General features: G+C 61.7%; 1 protein-coding gene across 1 annotated transcript in view; it reads right to left on the bottom strand.

Annotated features, from left to right (window-relative positions):
- ZFHX3 (zinc finger homeobox 3) overlaps positions 1 to 18,666 on the bottom strand; it is a 124,691-nt gene extending 106,025 nt beyond the window's left edge. The window contains exon 1 of the mRNA XM_088526206.1: positions 18,647 to 18,666. The gene's annotated coding sequence lies outside the window, so the exon portion shown is untranslated. The remainder of the gene's footprint in view (positions 1 to 18,646) is intronic.
- Positions 18,667 to 19,098: the final 432 nt, after the last annotated feature.

Raw genomic sequence — 19,098 nt, forward strand, 5'->3', positions numbered from 1 at the left:
TCCAGTGAAGGACCAAAGAGCGACAAAGCTCTGGAACTAGGTACCTAGCGCAAGGTTTTAAGGACAATCTGCAAGGTTTTAAGGACAGACTGCCATGGGCTAAGCAAAAGAATCACTCTTGGTAAAACAAGAGCTCTCTTCAAGACCTACACTTATACGACTCTATAAATACACTGCTAAGTGGACAGGTCGGAAAAGAAGAAAATTAGGAAGAAACATCCACTGTGCACAGGTTAAATTACTACAAATTACTGTTCTGATCCAGTCTAGTAATTCTTACAGTCTGAGGCATGCACTAAACTTTTTTTTTTTTTTTTTTTTTTAATTAAAGCTCTTTTGAACCACATGCTTCTTAAAATAGTAAATTACTCTCTTCCCCAGCTTGTGGAAAATAAATTAGAAATGCTGTCCAAATTACCAAGCTGAGCATAAAGCATAAAAATCCCAAACTTAGATTTCCTGCAAGAGACACTGGAATTAGAGGGTTTGGACTGTAACCTGCTAATACTCCTGCTCAGTGCAGTGAATTCGGCATGTGTGGCGTATTTTGGGACTCAGAGAAGGGGAAAGGCAAGGGCTGGGTGTGGAATCACTTTCGGTTCCTCTGGCAGATGAGGGGAAACCACCACAGACTGACTGGGAAAATGCTTGGACTCATCCCGCTCCTCAGAGCAGGCCTAGATGCGCCCAGAGATGCTGCTAATGGACGGTTTTCGCCCCGGCGCTGCCCCTTCGGCCACACACATGTAATATTTATGACAGGAGTCATGCCGGATGCTCCCTCCTCTCGGCTGGGAGGTGTTGGAAGCAGCTACCCGGCCTTCATAAACAGAAATGTATGGACAAATGGGCTGGATTTGGCTGGGTTGCGTGTGCCAGTTCACACGAGCGGAACAACCTGCCACGGGCAATTTTCCCACTGTCGCGACCAGCCCGGGGGAGCGTCGCGGAGCCTCCACGCAGCGAGGTCGTCCCCCGCGGCACCGAGCGCTCCCGCCGTCCCGGCGGCTGCGGAGGAGCTGCCCGCGGAGCGGAGCGGAGCGCCCGACGGCCCCGCCGCTCAGAGGCTTCCCCGCAGAAAAGCACTCGGCGTAAATAGATCCTGCTGCAGCCCAGCACCTCCGCTCCATTACGGAGCGATCATGAGACTCAGCAAATCCCTGCCAGAACAGCAGCACTTGGAATAGGTACAACTCTTAATGTACATCCTATGCGATAGCTCCACAACATCAGGGAAAACAGTCCAAGGCAGCTAGCGCAGAGGCAGCCTGGTAAATGAGAGCCTTTGTGAGGAACGCACCCAGCACCAGCAGGGTCCAGAGCCGCCGGCAACGGTCCTGCTGTCGCAGTCTCAGCCACTGACTCCTACCACAGTATTTCTGGAACCAGAATCCGCATCAAAATAGACTTTACAAGATGCACAGCAAAAGAGAAGTCACTGTCCAAAGCACTTTGCATAAACTTAAGAAAAAAAATACAATGTTATGTATATATTCCATTTGCTTAAAAAAACTGAGAGCATTTTCAGTCTACTGGATGTAATGAAAGGAGAAAATTGGAAAAATAATCCCTTCTCCACAGAACTGCTCTCCCACCAACTTGTCCCTAGGTCCTCGTGCTCGGCCCCGAGCGCTCGCTCGCTCCATGGAAACTCGGCCTCGCGCCCTGCGAGCCCGGCAGCCACTCAGAGCTCCGACGTGTCCATAGGCTCCGCGCACCGGGATCGGGATCGCCCGGCGGGAGCCCGGGCTCTGCCCCAAAAGGCAGCCTGCTGAAGGGAGGGCTTTTTCTCTTCTGTATTTAAGAGGTGCTGCTGGAGGTAGAAACACATGAAAGTCTGTGTAGGACAAGGGAAGGAATTATCCCTCCCATTGATTTTCGCTCTGGGGTATTAGAAAGAACACAGCATTTATCTGGAGATTTCTTCCCAAAGCTAACTACGGACTTTCAAACGTAAATGAGACTTGAAAGGGGCTTATCGGGCGGATCTGCTGCAGGCTGGCGCGGAGCGGGCGCCCGGCGGGCAGCTCTATGATCCCATTGTCCCCTGGACATCTGAGCGCTGCCCTTATTGTCACCGCCTGCAACGGGCCGGGGGCTCCCCCATCCCCTCCTTTCCCAGGAGGTGCCGCTCCGGACAGCCCGGCCTCTTCCAGGGAGGCCGCGGGGTCCCCATGGCGAGGCCGAGGCGGCTCCTCCGCCAGCGCGGCTCCACGAGGGCTCTACAGCAGGAGCCGGCAGCTCCCACGCCATGAAAGGAAACCCCAGGGGTCACGGAGGAAGAGAATGTTCCGATCCCGCGGCAGCCGGGCACAGAATCCCAAATATGGAAGCAAGGAGCCCGGAGATGCCGTCTCGGGGCACTTCCAAACCATCTCTTCCGTCCAGCACCAAGGCTATGCCCTGGGAACGAGCGGCGGGAGAACGCGCGGCTTGGGAAACCCCGCGGCAGGGTTCCCGGGCACGCCGCGCGCGGGCCACGCGCTGCCCCGGAGCGCTGCATCCCGCCGAGCCCGGCCCAGCCCTCCCGGCAGCCGCCTCTGCCGCGCTGCCTCTCCCAGGTAGCTGGGAGGTTGTAATTGGTGAGGCAGGAGATTAGAAATATCGGCAGCCTCTAAGTAAGACTTTAATTTACTGGCAGATCAATAGCGCTAGGGTTATATTGGCAAAGTGTCTACAACTCTATTGACTCACGCAATTCCTCTTATCAATTTATCAGAAATCTGGAAGCCAGAAGATATTGTTTGAAGAAAAAAGGCAGCGGGAGTTTGAACACTTAGCACGGGCTGCCCAATCAGGCTCTCAGCACTAAGCATTTTACAGCAGACGTATCTGCTGCAAAGGAGGCTAATATATGATATGATTAAGAGCTAACTTGCTCCCTCACACTCACGCTGCCTTTTCCAGCTCCTCCTCTTACCTTGGACCTTGGCACCAAGGGAACCACTGGAAGTGCTCGATCCGGTCAGCACAAGCCCGACACAAATGTCTGCTCTGCACCGCGAGAAGCCAAACTTGGAGCCTCCCGCCTGGGCCGCGCGCGGGCTAACCCCGTTTCCTATAAATTGATAGCTTTGGAAAAGCTTAAAGCACACGACGGGGCTGGCAATGCTCACAGGCATTTCAGCAAATCACCATTTCCACCCTCATCACGCAGACAAGGGGTGAGGATTGTCTCCCCGACCTCATTTCCCACTTTCAGACCAAGTCCAACCACCTCGTTTTCCCCGTAACAACCAGACTAAATTAGCAGGTGCGCAGCGAACCTGCCGCTGTTTAACAACAGGAAAAGGGCAGATTTGTTTTCTTGGGAAAACGGGAAGGACGAGGGAAAACAACAACCTGTTTTCACCATCTGTTGCACACCCCTACAGCTCCCCTCCCCCAGATCTGTTTGTTATTTTGCATTTTGTTGAAACAGGGAGTAAACACTGTTTAAGTGTTTCCAGACAAAAAAAAAAAGCATAACTCTGTAATGATGACAGCGCTGCAAATAAATCTGTCCCGTGCTGGCGAGGTGACATCCTGGAGAAGAGCCGAGCGGCCCCTTCGGTGCCTGCAGAAGCCACTTTCCCCGGATCGGCAGCATGAAGAACAGCTGCACCCAAAACAGCCCCTTGCTCCGGGACACCCGGAGCGCCCTGCGCCGACCCGGCACCGCAGCCCGCGCGTCCCAGCGCGTCCCGGGCTCCCTGCGGCCGCCGCGGCCGGGCCCCGGCAGGACGCCCTCTCGGGAGCAGCCTCAGCGAGGGGCCGGCCAGCGCGTCCTGCGGCACCGCGGCCTCCTCAGCCCCCCAGCGCCCTGCCGCGGGGGCGGCAGCCCGGGAGCACCGTTACGGCCCTCGGCCACCTCTGAAATCCTGGTGACGCTCAACTTGTGGGTCCTCTATCAACAGGTGGAGACGGAGCCGGGTGGCGACACGTCCCGTGCCCTGTCCCGCGCTGGAGCGCTGGCGCAGACCAAACGGGCACCCAGGGAGCCGGCCCTGCGGCTCCTTGTCCTGCAGCTCCCTGCCTCGCAGGGGTCACAAGGCTCATTCCTGTACGGCCCTGCGGAGCAGAGGGCAGGGCCTGCATGACACGGAGCAGGTTACAAACCCTCTGCTTAGCATCAGAATGGAGGAGCATCGGCAAGGGAAGCCCGCGGGGCCTCCTTAACCTCCGCTCGGGGCCGCACCGAGGTAAGCCCACGCTGCGCCGCGGGGCTGACCTGCCTGTAGCTGCTCAGCGACGGCTCCGGGGCGCCGCGGGGCCCAGGGCGGCCGTTTGGGCCGGCAGGACCGTCCCCGTCGCCATGGCGACGCGCGCCCCTCGGCAGGCAGCCCGGCCGTCCCGGGCACATTCCCAGCGCCGCGGGGGGAGGGAGATTTCCCTGCGATCCCGTGCGGTTTCCATGGAGCCGGAGCTGTCGGCCTTCCCGGGGCGGGATGCTGCAGCTGCCCGGGCCAGCGCTGCCCGGGAGCGACGCGGGGAGAGCCGCACAGGGCCGCGCGCTCGGCCCGTGCCATCGCCTCCCTGGCACCCGTGCGAACACGCGGCCCCGGCCCGTGAGAACGAGTGCCCAACGCGGTGGAGGGAGCTCGGCTTTCCCGGCTCTCCCCGGAACGCATCCTTGCTGGGAAAGCTTTTGGCGTCCACGCGAGCTCTGCAGCAGTGCAGAGCGCCAGGGCCCTCCCGCGTGAGCACCGGCCCCGCGAGCAGCCGAGCGAGGCCGCGGCAAGAGCCCGGCTCAGCTGCACATCAATAGCGAAGCCTCCGCCGCGCTGGAGACCGTCCCAGCTGCTGAGGGCTCTGCTCTTTTAAATGCAGATTTGAACTTTTCGCCCAGGGTCAGGCAGCTGGAGCTCAGCCCGGCCCAGCGGGGACCAGGCGCCAGGAGCAGCCGGACTGCAGCTCCGCGCAGCCCCTCGCCGAGGAGCACGGGCACCGCAGCACGGGCACCGCAGTACGGGCACCAGCAGTGCCACGAGGCTGCAGGGCCGCCGCGGGGCACCCCGCAGTGCCCACGCTGCCCCTCGGCGCACGCCAGCCCCTCTGCTCCGCACGGCCTTCCCGGGGAGGATAAAGATGCCAAGCGGAAACTCGAATTTCAAGAGCAGCAGTGACTTGGCCAGACTCCCCCGTGTCAACGCAGGTCCTGGGCAGAAGTCAAAGATGACCGAAAAGCCCCGGAAAGGCCTGCGCTGGCACAGGACCTGGAGCCTCCATAGCTGCAGCGAGACCAGCGGCTCGAACCCGCGTGCAGTTCCGCGTTCGCAGGGAACGTTGCCACAGACGGGATGGCCACCTCCATCTGCTGAGTGCAAAGCTGCTGCTCAGGGAAGCATCCAGCCCAGTTCTCCAGGGAGAAGCTGCAGACGGTCAGCTGCTCGTTAAGGTAAAACGGGATGCAGGCCCTGTCTGCAGCAGCAGAGTGTTTCAGAAAGGAGAAAAGAGCAACCTGGTTACAGCCATGGATCCTGAACTGTGTCCCCCGGTGATGCTGGGCAAGTCGCTCAAGCGCGGCGCCGCACGCAGAACAAGGGCGCGAGCGTCGGCGCGCGGCTTCCCGGGCCCCTCAGCGCTCCCTGCCGCCACCAGCTCTGCCGGGGGTGGCTCTTGTGAAAACACCCGCGACGCCCACGGAGGATCCCCCTGCGCACCGCGACGGCTGCGCAGGGCCCCACGTGCTGCTGGAGCCCAGAGCACCAGCCCCTCCGAAACGAGCACCCCGGAGCAGGCCAGACTCGCCCGGCAGCACCGGTAGCCAGGCGCGTTGGTTGGCTCCATCTTGGAAAGAGCAGGGAGGCCGCGGCGACTCTGCGCGCGCCGCGCCGGCCCACGGGTCGCACCCGCACGCCGCTGCGCCACGCGGCCGGGATGGCGCAGCCGGCCTGCCCTGCACGAGGCCGCTGCCCGGAGCCGTTTCCGCGGGGGCAGTTCCGGCCTCCCGCGCGGAACGGGCACCTCCGCCTCACGTGCCGGAGCTGCTGCGTGATCACGTGGTCTAAGGAAGTCTTGGAGAGCGGTCAAGTCAACCAAAAAGAAAGACACTCGGGGAGAAGAGCCCTGAGAAGGAGGGCGCAGTGAGTGTAAAAGGACACCCACACAACCTGGCAGCGAACACATTTCCCCGAACGCTCAAGAAGACAGAGCTTCTCGCTGAACTTTTAAGGGAAAACGCTTCCGTAGGCTGACATGGGGAAGTGCTCAAAGAGTCGATCCGGGAGATCTGAGAACAACCTAGCAGAAGCAACAGGTCTTCCTTGCTGGAGGGACATTCCCCAGCGTCGTGCAAGCCCCCGACATGCCCCCCCGGGCTCACAGCCCTTGCGGGACAGTTGGCACCGGATCACGAGGCAGCGGAGGACGCTGGCTGCCCTCGGTGTGGGGCCGCGGCCGGGCCTGCCGCCTCGCGGTGCATCCTTGGGAAGAGCAGGAGGACGGAGCCGCGCGCGGCACAGCGCTGCTCGTCCGCATTGGGGAGGAAGGGAAGCTGCGGGTTCCAGGAGGGAACCCACCTCTGCGTCCTCATCCCGGCCAGGCCAAGACAGGCAGCGGAGAAGGGCCCACGGAGAGGTGCTGCCCACGCGCCACGAAGCGCCCTGAGCGTGCCCGTCCACGGCAGCCCGCGCTGCCTCCCGCAATTAGAGCTATTTGCATTCCTGTGCTAATCCTGCTGTAGGAGGAATGTGCTCTGCGCAGAGCAGTCTAGAAACGAAAAGGCAGGAGCGAGGGGCCGGGGGAGGCACCGCCAAAGCCTCCGCGCTGCTACGGAAAGCAGCAGCCACCCGGCCGCGCGGCGCGGCCCCGAGCTGCTCCGCCAGCGCTATCCCCCTCCGGAGGCTCCGCTCAGCGGCGCTGCTGCGGGGAACTGCCTTCCCTCCCCTCGGCTTCCCCAAATCCACGTTATCCACGTTATCCCGTGCGGCCGCAGGATAGGCCTGCAGTCCCACCTCCCTTCACCTTGCAGATGCGAAATGAGAAAGTAGAAGAAAAGGAGGAAAACACAACTTCTAGGCCTGAAATCCAAACACTGACAAATGCTGTGGAGCATGAGAAGAGCTTCGTGAACACCGAAGGGCATTAGAGCAGGGAAGAGCAATAAAACGTTCCGCCAAACCCCCCCATTCCGTGTCCCGGCCACCGGGCGCTGGTGCAAACACAGAACAAGTGATGCTTTAGAGAGGGCCAACCCCCCGGAGCAGCTGCCTGCTCTAGCGCTGCACGCACGCAAGCAGGAGCGGCTCCATCCCACCTCAATGCCCTCCTGCGCAAACACACAGGAAAACACCAACGCTCCAAGCACTAGAGAGCCGGGCAGGGGCAGGGAGCCCATCTAGGCACAGCGACTTGCCCATCCCCTCTGGGACTTCCCAGGCCTCAGCCTCATGTTTTAACCTGCTTCCGCCCTATTGCCCAGCGATTCCCCAAATTCAACATTCCCTTTAAGGCCCAGAGAACTTGCAGAGTGCTCAGAAAAGACAGGAAAATAAGTAAACAAAACCAGGGCCCCCTGAAGCACCAAGGCCACGCGCGAGGGGCAGAGCCGGCTCCTCCTCGGGAGCCCCCGGTGCTGCCGGCTCTGCTGCACGGTGACACCGGCGCCTTCCTCCTGGGACGGCGGGGAGAGGCACCCGCCTGCCCGGCCCTACCTCTCAGGGCGAAAACAAAGGCTCCGAGGGAGCAAAAAGGGCCGTTCTGACTCAGTAACTGTGAAAAAGACTCTGCGCAGGGCAGGCGGAGGGACCGCGGGGAAGAGCCAAGCGAGGGCAGCGCGAGGCACCCGCGCGATGCCGCCCGGCCAGGCCGCGGCTCTGCCCGGGGCCGCCCCGTCGGGAGCGCGCGGCTGCGGCCTCGAGGGGAAGGAGCCCGCGGCGGCTCCCGTGCACGAGCCGAGCGCGCGGGCGGGACGGGCCGCACAGCCCAAGGGGGCGGAATAAAGACCTTCCGCTAGGGCTCCAGGAAGCGCCGAGAAAAAACGCTAATTAACTCAGCAGCAAGTTGTTAGTATTTGCATATAAATGCAGCCACAAATCATGACAAACAAGCCAGGACAAGCCGGGCCCATTAGCATACACAAATCCGGCCTGGCCAGCGCTCGGTGGGTCACCGAGCGGAGCTGCTCACTTGGAGGCGCCTGCCAGGGAGCGCAGCGCGGAAACGGGCCCTTATCTCGCCCAACACTCCTGCGGCAGCAGCAACAGGAGCCCTACAGGGATGCGATTTCTTTCCATTAGAGAAGGAAAAAACAAAGGGAGAGAAAGAAAGGGGAAAAAAGGAAAAAGATGAATTCATCTCACTGAACAGCGGAGCAACAGCTGCACAGCAAAGGCAGCCCCGCGCCAGCGGAAGGGGGGCGAGCGCGGCCCCCCGCGCCGGCCGCGCCGTAGGAGCAGGAGCAGCAGCTCCGGACCGCGGCCTGGGCGCCCCGCACGCAGCGCCCGGCTCCGCGGGGCTGAAACCAAGGGAGCGTTCAGGCAAACACGGAGGTTTGCAAGTCTGGCTCCTGAGGATACGGAATCCGGCAGGAGCCTTCATGGCAGCGTCCCCCTCCAGGGCAAACACCGCAGCCACAGGTTACAAACAACAAGGAACACGCCTAGCCTGCCGCATCAAAGAACGGGCCCAAGGGCCGGCATGGGAGAAACAGCGAAAGGGACCGGCACACGCCAAGACCCAGGGCTGCAGCCGGGCACCAGGGTCACCCTCCGAAGCCGGAACTGCAGCCGCTTCCTTTCCCAGGCCGGCTTCACCGCGGCTCTCCTCCCCGCTGCCGGGATTCCTGGCGCTGCTTCCCGCGTCACGGGGGCTGCAGGTGCGTTTGGCAGCGCCCTGCAACCAGCTCCGCTCCTTCCAGGCACGCGGGCGAGGAGGGAGACGCTGGGATTCCCCACGCTCACCCGCTGCCTAACGAGTTATTCATTACCCGGGGAGAAGAGCTCAGGATTACGAGACGCTTGCTGCTCTTCCGCTCACAAAATCCCAAGCTGTGCAGTTCTGCTGGTTTGTTTTTTGTTTTTTCCCCTCTGACCGGCATCTTAGGATTTGGAAGAAAACTCTGGCAATTGCTAGTTTATACCAAGGCTTTTAAAAAAATCCACTTTCTAATTTTAAACAGGAAACTCTCCCTGGCAAGATCTCAAGACGACGTCCGCAGCGACTTGCGCTAAACCTCAGCTCGAAGGCGCTGAAGCCCCGAGCGCGGCCGGGCGCTCCTGCCCGGCTCCGCTAACCCTCCGGACACGGCGCCCGGCGCCCGGCGGGACGGCAAGGACCAGGCCCAGGAGCAGCCCGGAGCACCCACCCACGCTGCCCTCAGCGACGTAACCCAACGACACGGAGAACACGAGCTACTGAACTTGTTTCCTCCCCCCACCACTTCAGACGTTGTTGTAATTCTTTGATTTATCTTTTTCAAATGTTGCAATTTGTCTCTCATGTCCTTTAACACATAACCTGGAAATGCTGCTGCTTGCTCGAGAATCTGCTCCTTCGTTCTACCCTGGAAAGCAGCTGCTGAACTCACACTTCCACCTGAGCATCAAGTTTTTGGTCCACTAACCACTTTTTGCAAAGATTAAACCACTGAAAAACTCTCAGTTTGTGGGAACAACTAGATCCTGATGATTTCATACAGGGAACTGCTCTTAACGCTGGGGAAAACGGGCACCTACACAAAAGTGTCTATTGCTGTTGGAGGACAAGGCCCAGGCGATGGGGAACTCAGCAAAACGCTGTACCAACAACGCTGAATGGTTGTAGCAACCGATGGAGGTGAATTAGTGCAACACCCTACAGGGACAAATCCAGCATCATCCAACAGGAGACGGGACAGGGTGCACAGAGATCCCCCTCTACCAGCTCATCCCCGTCCAAAACGTCCCCAGGATACCCAGTTATCCTCAAATCCTGCAGCAAATACTTGTTTTAAAACTGCAAAGAACACCAAACGGGAGAGCGAAGAGCTTTCAACTGCTGAAACTATCAAAATCTGAGCTAAAATCAAAAGTTTCTGGGTTAATCTGGCTGAAGAGAAAGAAAAGAGGACAACAGAGATGCCCAGGGTCTGCACGAGTGCCTAGTAGAGCAGGAGAGAGTTTTAACGAAATTGCAAAAGGCAGAGGACCGAACACAGAGTGCAGGATGGCCCAGGCTACACCCCCTGGCCGGCAACAGAAACAGCCCCATGAGAGCTACTGGGGCACACAAACCTGCGGGAGGAGCCCTCGGCCCCAGGGTTCGCCCGCGGACACTCCCGCTCTGCTCCAAGAGCAGAGTTTGGTGTCGCTTACAACCGCTTCCAATTCCGCTAAGCCCAACCAAAATAAACCCTCCTTGACCTGAAAATAATGTCCACGGCACAGCCTCATGTGCAAGTAAATCCTCTGCAAAAATGATAATAAATCAACACGGACTTTTCTAAGACGGAAAGGTTTGCGGGTAGGGGGAGTATTTGTTATGAAAATCTTTGAAACAATTGGAATTAGAAGCCAAGCACAGCGTTTCTCAAGACGTTTTTCACAGCCGAACTGCATTGTTTACTTAAGGCAGTTGAAAGGATATCACCAGCGTGAAATGAAGTCAACTTCAAAGTCACACAGTTTCAAGCCCTAAACATGCCACAGCAATCCCATTTTAAGAAAACACATGCTCTATTTTTGTTAAGAGCGTTTCTCTTCCTCTGCTCTGCTGCACGAGAGGTTCACGCAGGCAAGACGGAAACTTAAGAAAAAGAACTTCTCCCAACACGGGAGACCAGCTGGAAGGAGCAGAACCTCTGTCTTTTTCCTGTTGCTGCTACTTTGGGCATTGCTCCTCCCAGCAGAAGTCTCCTCTTACCGCTGCCTTCTGCTTTTATGCATGACAGGTACCGTTAGCCTTTGGGTCCTGTTTTGCTTGCAGCCATGGAGGCACACGCGTGGTTACGCACGGGATGATGCCCGAGGCCCGGCCTGCTGGGACCCTCGCGCTGGCCCGTCACCCGCTGGACGACGCGGGGCTGTCCCTGCCGTCAGGCGGGCGATTCCCGGCTGCCCTCGTCCCGCTTCTGCGGGGAGCATCCGGGTCACGCAAACCAAGCGCTGGTTTGGTACCGTCTCCGGGGGCTGAAGACCAACCAAGGCAGAGGGACCTGTCCAAGCTTCTCCGCACTGCTGGGCTGCTGAACTATTCCCAACCCCATAACAGCTGGGTAACAGTAATGAAACAGAAATTCTGCTTCCACTGAACCTAACGATCTTTCCAAAATACAGGACAAAAATCACTGACCTCCACCAACAGAAAACTAGGGAAAACAGCCCGAATCGGAAGGCCCGGCGGAAGGCAGCAGCCGGAGCCACGCTGCGAGCACCGCGCCTGGCCGGGCTCCTGCCCTTCCCCGTGCGCGTCGGGCGGCCGCAGGGCACTCGCCCGTGGCGTCACGCGGCGGGCGGCCCCCTCCCGGCACGGCCCCGCGGAGCCCCACAAGGCCAAATCCTCCGCGCAGCTCGGGGAAGTGCCCGGCGAGTTGTGCACGTGCCGGAGCACGTGATGCCGAGGGAGGCGGTTTGCTCGCGCTCGCGCTCGCCGCAGCGACACACGCACTTGGGGTTTCTGTTTCGGCCGCAGCGCCTGGGTAGACACGTCGCCGCAGAGCCCCTCCGCGGCGCAGCACGAGAGACCGGGACGCTTTCGCTGGGCGACTGAACACGGCAGACAGACGTGTCTGCGCGGAGGAGCCGCGACGGAGGACCTGCACAATCCACCATCTCCTGAGAACGGCCAACGTCTCCTGCACAATCTCGTCAAAAGCTTCACTAACCGTTACCACTTCACAGCCTTCGGAGGCGGAAGCAAAAAGCAACGGAACGAAGGAAAACCAGAGTGCCGGCATCCAGCTACTGCCGGAAGGAGCCAGATGCCGTTTCACGAATCAGAAGCCACTCGGGATAAAGGGAAGGGAATCTCGACTCCAAAAATGATACATCACTTAAGACACCTTAACAGCACTGTCTTCACAGTAGTATCTATGGATAAACGGTTGCCTAAGACACTTCCAATTCCAATGTCAACAGCATGTGAGACCTAGGAGAGGAGCTGTGCTGACAACCCGGTCCCTGACCTCCGGCTCTGCTTGCACATTTCAGGTGGAAAAAAGCTGGTTACATTATCCCTGCCTTTACACTGACCCCGGCTAGCTCTTGCTCCACAGCACAGAGTTAAACCTTCCTCCACAGCCCGGGCTTGAGCAATTCCCTAGACTCTTTCAAAATTGTGTTCAGTTGCTTAAACATCTGCAGTTTCAGGTGAAACTGCTGCAAGGCTGCCATGAAGGGAGCTTTTCATGCAGGGCTGCTTTGGCACCAGACCCACCTCAAGAATTTCCAGGATCTCAAGCAAACCTCCAAGAGTTTCAGTCTGGTCAAAATAAAGAGGAAACAGCAGGGAGGGTGGTTAAAATAAGACAACCAAAGAGAAAAACTGCAGCACCTCCTTCAAACAGACACTGCTATTGGCCAAAGGGGTTTCTGAAATAGCAGCGGGGAGCGGCGTGTTTGCATGCCCCGCGGGCCGCGGCCGCGCCGCGCTCGCACGCAGCGCACGTCCAGGACGCTCCAGCGAGCGGGAGGCTCCGGACACGGCAACACCGGGTGCTCTGTCTGCCCTCGCCGCCGCTGACCAGGCCGGACCAGCCCATCGCAGCCTCCCCTCCGCCCGCGCCCGCGTGTCGCGGTGCCGACGCTCCGTATCCACTTCCCCCGCTCCTTGCCCGGGAAGCCCACGCCGGGGTTGACGCGCTCCTCCCAGCACCATCTCTGGTGGCTCCCCGTCCTCCTGCATGGGGCGAGGGGCACTACAGAATGTATGCCCTGCAGAAACTCGTGCTGAGGAACAGGGAGGCTGGCAGGAAAGCCAAGCCGGCCTGCCTGCGCGTCCACACATGGCACCGCTTTGACTCGGAGTCTCTAAGACTGAGGCGCACGGACAGGCCTCCTCCAAGCCGCTGCCCTGTGCTCTGGGAAGCAGCAAAAACAGGAAAGATCAAAATATGTTACTAAAAATAAAGCACACCACCTCCCCGCAGCTCCACAGCACCAGAGCACGGGTTTCCCACCCAGCCCAAACCCATGCTGCTGCCTCAGATCTTTCAGGCAACCCCTCCGCCTTCCAGGCCAATCCTCAGCTTGGCCGGGCGCGCTCCGTTCCCCCGCAGCACCCAAGGCAGCAGCACTTGGCCTTTTTCCCCACCTCTCAATGGAGACGGCACTGATTTCTCAAGGGCGAGCCACTGGAAAACCTAGCTCGGATAAGGAGATTCACCCTCTTCCTGCAGGCAAATAAAGGCCAGGAAGACCAGGCCCGAGGCCTCTGCTCATAACAATCCCACGGACAAGGCCTGCAGCAAGTGCGAGGGGAAACTGCCAGCACCAGGATGTGGGAAAACAGGCCAAGAGCAGCCCAGGACCGCGGCCGCTGCCGAGACCCCGCAGGTCCGTGATGCTCCAGCACTAAGCGCCTTCCGGCCGGGTCCAGAGCCACCACGTTACCAGCACAAACCACACACAGATTTATTACCTTAGCTGGTCTTCCTCCTGTTCCAAGAGGCCACCCCCACCACGTGGAAAACGCCCGGAGCACAAGCCAAGCCGCAAGCGGCACCGATTCCCTACGTACGAGGGGGCGGAGGCGGGAGGGCGGCCTTCGCCAAAGGTCTCGGCGCGAGCGCGGCGGGAGCTCCCACCCGGCACAAGGGCATTTCGGCATCAGCGGGGTGGCAGGAGCAAAACAGTAACGACTTAGGAATTATCCGGAAAGGGGGAAAAAATAACGGCAAAAGTAGCAAAGAACAAAATGTGAGGATGTTACAAGGCTGCTGGAATTTCAGACGCATTATGTTCTTTCATAATTAGCCCTCGCTTGCAGTCTCGACATGTGAACCGAGCGTTATCCCACCGCGCGCTCCGGCTGAGGCAAACACTTGGTGCCTTGCCCAAAGTCAGCGTCACGACTGGAACGGAGCTCTCGACTTCCAAACAAGCTCACAGCGCCGAGCCGCTTTTAACCGTCTGTGCGGAGGATGAAAAGCGCGAGAAGAAGGGGGCCCAAGGAGGACAGAGGCCGCACTGGAAGGGGCCAAATCACCGGGAGATGATTAAAAGGGCAGAGCTCGGGTGCAGGCGGCCACAGGGGCCTCTGAAGAGCCGGGGCCGGGAGGCCGCCCGGCTGCCTCCTGGGGAGAGGCCGGGATCCCCTTTCCTGGGGGCCGGCCGTGAGGAAGCCGCCGGCCGCGTCCCGCAGGAAGCGCCGCGGGCGGCGAGCGGGGCGTCCGCGCGGCCCCATCGCCCGCCCCGCCGCGGCAGGAGGCCGCGGGGCCGCACGCCCCCCGAGCCGCGGGCGAGCGCGGCGCCACAGGCCGCGCGCCGGCCCCGCCGCCCGCTCCCTTCCTGTGCAAAGCCTGACATCTACAGTTCTGCCGGCGCAGGCGGGCTCGCCGGGGCGCCGCAGCGCCAGCGCCAGCGCGGGGACCAAGGCCCAGGCCGCGGCACACGAAACCCTTCCCAGCCGAGCCCGCTTTGGGCCTGCTCCAGGCCGCCCGGCACGCGCGGCCGGGACACCGCGCGCCTCCAGCATCACCGCGAACCGCCGCAGCCCCGCGGCCCTGCGCGGGGAAGGCCACGAGCGACGAGCACGGCGAGGCCCAGAAAAGCCACCAGTGTTGACACTGCATCCCGGGACCAGGATCCTGCGTAGGGAAAGGGGGCCGCTCCGGGACCCGGAGCAAGGCCTGGCAGGGCCCTCCTGGGTGTCCCCCTGCCTGGGGACACAGTGTCCCCACGGTCTGCGTGTGCCCCAGCGACACGACGTGCACGCCAGTGCGCCAGGCCCCGCGAGCAGAACGGGGGAAACCTTGTGCCAGAGCTGCCGAAGGCGTCACCTCCTGCAGCGTCCCCCGGCCTGAGCGGCCGGCACGGCGCGTCCCCTGGACACGGGACACGGCGCCGCGGTGCTGCAGGGCGAGCGCCTTGGCCTGTCCGGAGCGGAGCCGCGCTGCCCAGGGCGCCGGCAGCAGCAGCTCTCTGCGAGCACGGAGCCGCGGCGCTGCGCGCAACGCGCGGCACAGCCCAACGGCAACCCGCGGCCACGGCCATGGCAGGGAGCAGCACGGCCGCGGGGACGGCCCCGGCCACCGTCCTCAACTAGCCCCGTGCCCTACTAACGATACGTGAAGGGACACGCTGGCAGTGGGGTGAAAAAAGGGGAAAAGAGGGAAATAAATCCCCCACGAGGGGAGGGGGCTGCGCTCTGCCGGCACAGGGAACCTGCTGCAGAGGCGGCGGGCGCCGCCGGCCGGCCGCGCATCCCGGCACACCGGCAGCGCGGCCGCATCCCCGGGCCTGGGCAGCGAGGGGAACCCTGGCCACCCTCCTCGCATTTATTTTTATTAAGGCGCCCGGGGTCGGCGCCCCGGCCTGCGCGGGGAGCACACAAAAACGCAGCGTCGCGGGAGGCGGGCCCGGCGGCTCCTCCTGCCCTCGCCTCACCCCAGCGTGCCGCGGCGGTTATATTTAGGCGCGTTACGGTCTGCGGTGCCGCGGCCCCCCTCGGGCACGACGCAGAATGCAGATTTTCCAGACAACAGACCACAACAGCTCCGTCAAAACCATTAGAGGCTGCTGCGCCCGGGCCCGGGCACAGATGTTTTGATTCCCATTCTCCCGGTGCGGCGGCAGCTCTATCGCGGCCGCGCGTTAAAATCCTGGCCCGGTTTTGCAGCGGCAGGAAAGGGAGGCGGGGAAGGAGCCGCTCGGCCGCGGTGCTGGAGCGGGGGCTCCCGGGGAGCTGCCCGTGCCGGCCCTGGCCACGCGCGGCCCGCACCTCCCACGAGGCCACGATGGGACAGGGATGGGGAATGCCCAACGCCAGGGAGACAAAGAGCGGCCCCTCGCCACAACGCCACTGTCGATGGCCGCAGGGGCAATTTGCACCCGGCCTCGTTTCAAACACGCTTGTCCCTGCAGTGCAGAAGCACCTTCAGCTCCCAACGCGGCCGCGACACACACGAGGCACCGCGGAGAGCAGGGGGACGGGCGCCCAGTGCCGCTGCCCTGCCGGTCCCGCAGCGCTCAAAGCCGGCAGGAACCCCGCGCTGCGCTGCCCAGCTCCGCGCACAGCACCTTATTATTACTGCAACCATTGTCACTACCTAGCAAACACGCAGAGGTGTTAGGAGGGAGAGGAGCGCATCCCTGCGCGCCCCCAGCGCTGGCGATGCCGGCGGTGCTGCAGGCCCAGGGCTCGGCGTCGCGGTGCCGCACCGCGCCAGGGAGCGCGGCCACAGCGCTGGGAAGCGCCGGGCCCCAGGCGGCCGCCCGAGGTGCTGGGGGCTCCCGGCGCTGCCTCCGCTCGGCTCCGGCGGCCGGGAACAAAAGGCAGCGCCGGGGGGGACGGGGCCGCCGGCATCCGTGTCTGGTCGCCCGTCACCGCCAGTGCACAGAGGCCGGAGCAAACTTCCTAGTGCCGCTCTCGGGCACGGCAGCATTCAAAAAAATGGGGGAAAAAACAGGGGAAAAACCATGCGGCCAGGCCAGCCCCGCGGCCGAGTTTCTCCCTGCTCCGGCTCTTTTGTTTGCTTTTGTTCCCGGCTGGAGGCCGCGGCCAAGCAGGGACCCGGCGGGCCGAGAGCTGCGGCCGCGGCGGCCAGGGAAGCAGCCTCGGAGCGGCCAGCGCTGCCCAGAGCGGCGGCATTCCCGCCGGCTCCAGCGTTCCCGCCGGCTCCTCACGCTCAATCCCTGCGGCCGGGGGCTCTGCTGCATCGCGGCGGGGACACGGAGCAGCCGCCCCGGCGCAGGTGGCGGCTCCGGCCCCGTGACAGCGCTCGCGGAGCCGCGGCCGGCGGGGAGCTCAACAAACTTTCCTGCAGCGGGCGGGCGGCCGCGGCCGAAACGCAGACTCCGGCCTCCGCGGCGGGGAAAGATCCCCCCGCCAAAGTTGGGCAGCGCGTCCGCCGCTCGGAGCCTCCGCCGCGCCGTAATACCCTGCGACTGTAAATCTATAACCACGGCAATGATTTAGTGATTAAAAACATGATAACATATTGTGTAACTGCAAACCACAGAATCCCTGCCAACGCTCCTCCGAGATACGGGAACAAAAATACAGCAAACGCGTTGCTCGCAGCAGTCTTCCTGAGCGCAACTGCAAGATTTTAATAATAATAATAATCATCATAATAAACCAAGGCAACTGAAACAGCCTGGGTGCAATGCAAGGCTGGAAAAAAAATAAGAGACAAGAGTTTTAAATATGAATCTTGCTCTAACAAATTGCCATCTAAACATGCCTCTCTCTCCTCTCTTTTTAAGTTTGTCGTAACTGGAATAACTGGTCTTGTGTGATGTCTTGCATATTCAAAGTGCTTTGTAATAGGATACGGAGACCAAACCTTATTTGCCTAAACTCAATGGGTTTTATTTTTTCCCCTTCCCCCCCTCACAATTTATTTTCCTTTTATTTTCCCTCCTTTTTTTTCTTCTTTTTTTTTCCTCTCCTTTTGCCCTTAAAAAGGAGGGGGGGGGCACTCAGAAGAGGGAGGCAAAAGGAAGAGAAAGCTTTAAGCTGTAAAGCAAATACCTGCAAGGGGAGGCTGCGCTTTGCAATACGGCGAAGAAAGCCAAATATTACATATCTATTTTTCAAGGCAGCTGTGGGAGTTTTGCCCTCTGAGCAGCCAACTTGACCCCGTCCTCTCTATTCTCCGATTTCCCCCATCGCAGGATTCCTGCACCTCCAGCGAGGCTCGAACTCGGTGTGACCCTACGGAGGGAGTCACCGAGCCGCCGGAAAATTGCTCCATATTAAACAGGAGGGAGAAGAAGAGAGCGACGGACGGACAAGGCGGATACGTGTGCATTACACAAAGTGCAGGACGTACCCCCGAGCAGCGTCAAGCCCGGCTTGAAAAAGAAACAGACCTTTCCCAGCGTCCAAAAAAATTTATATATATATATAAATAAAGCGGGGGGGGAAGGAAGAAGGGAGTTTAAGAATTTCAAAAAACCAAACCCCATTTATAAATAATTCACAGCGAAATGTGTGTGCGCGGGGCACGCGTACGCGCAGAGCTCGCGGCGCGCCCGGCCTCCGCGCCCGGCCTCCGCACCCGGCCTCCGCACCCGGCCTCCGCACCCGGCCTCCGCTCCCGGCCTCCGCTCCCGGCCGCGGCGGCAGCGCCCCGGGGAGCGCCCCGCGGAGCGCGGAAGGGCCCGGCCCGCTCCGCTCCCCACCCCCCGCCGCATTCTTCCCCAAAGTGAAATTTCTGCGCCGAGAAGCGGCCGCTGCCCCGGGCGCCGCCGCGGGCCGGGCGCTGCGCGGGGCTGCGCGGGCCGCCCGCCGCCTTTGTGCGGGGCGGCGCGGGGTCCCGCGGGTGCGAGCGCGGCGCGGGGGTCGCGGCGCGGGGCCGCCCCATCGATTATGCAGATGGCGGAGGTCGGTGCCCCTTGCGCGGGCGCGCACAAAGCCGCGCGGCGCGGGCGGGGGCGGCGGCACCTGCGCCCGGCGCCGCACAAAGTTTCGCGGCGGAGCGGAGCGGCGCGGAGCCCCGCGCCGGGGGGCGGACCGGCCCCATGCAAAGCAGCGCGGGCGGCCGAGCAGGAGGAGCGGCGCGCGCGGAAAAGTTGCCACTTACGCGGTCGCTGCTCGGCGGCGGCGGCGCTCTCAGGGCCGGGCGGCGGCGCGGGCGGCGCGGAGCCCATGCAGGCTGCGGCGGCTGCAGGCGCGGCGCGCTCCGCCGCGGGGCCCCGGGGCAGCAGCAGCGGGAGCCGGGGGCAGCCGGAGCCGAGCGGGAGCCGCCGCCGCCGCCGCTGCCGCCCAGCAGCAGCATCGTCGTCGGGGAGTTTTGCAGCCCCCCGGAGAGAGGGGGCCGCGGGCGGCGGCGGCAGCAGCGGCGGCGGCGGCGGTCGGGGCGGAGCGGAGCGGAGAGGAGCGGAGAGGCGCGGAGCGGCGGCGCGGAGCGGAGCGGCGCGGAGGGGCGCGCACAGGAGCGGAGCGGGCGGCGGGGCTGGCGGTCGCCGGAGCAGGAAGCGCCCGGACTCAGATCTGATGATTGGGAAGAAAAAAAACTCTTTGGATCTTTATTCT

Source organism: Tinamus guttatus, unplaced genomic scaffold (assembly GCF_059628265.1).
Source record: "Tinamus guttatus ecotype Peru unplaced genomic scaffold, ASM5962826v1 Tinamus_guttatus_pri_ptg000244l, whole genome shotgun sequence".
NCBI lineage: Eukaryota > Metazoa > Chordata > Aves > Tinamiformes > Tinamidae > Tinamus > Tinamus guttatus.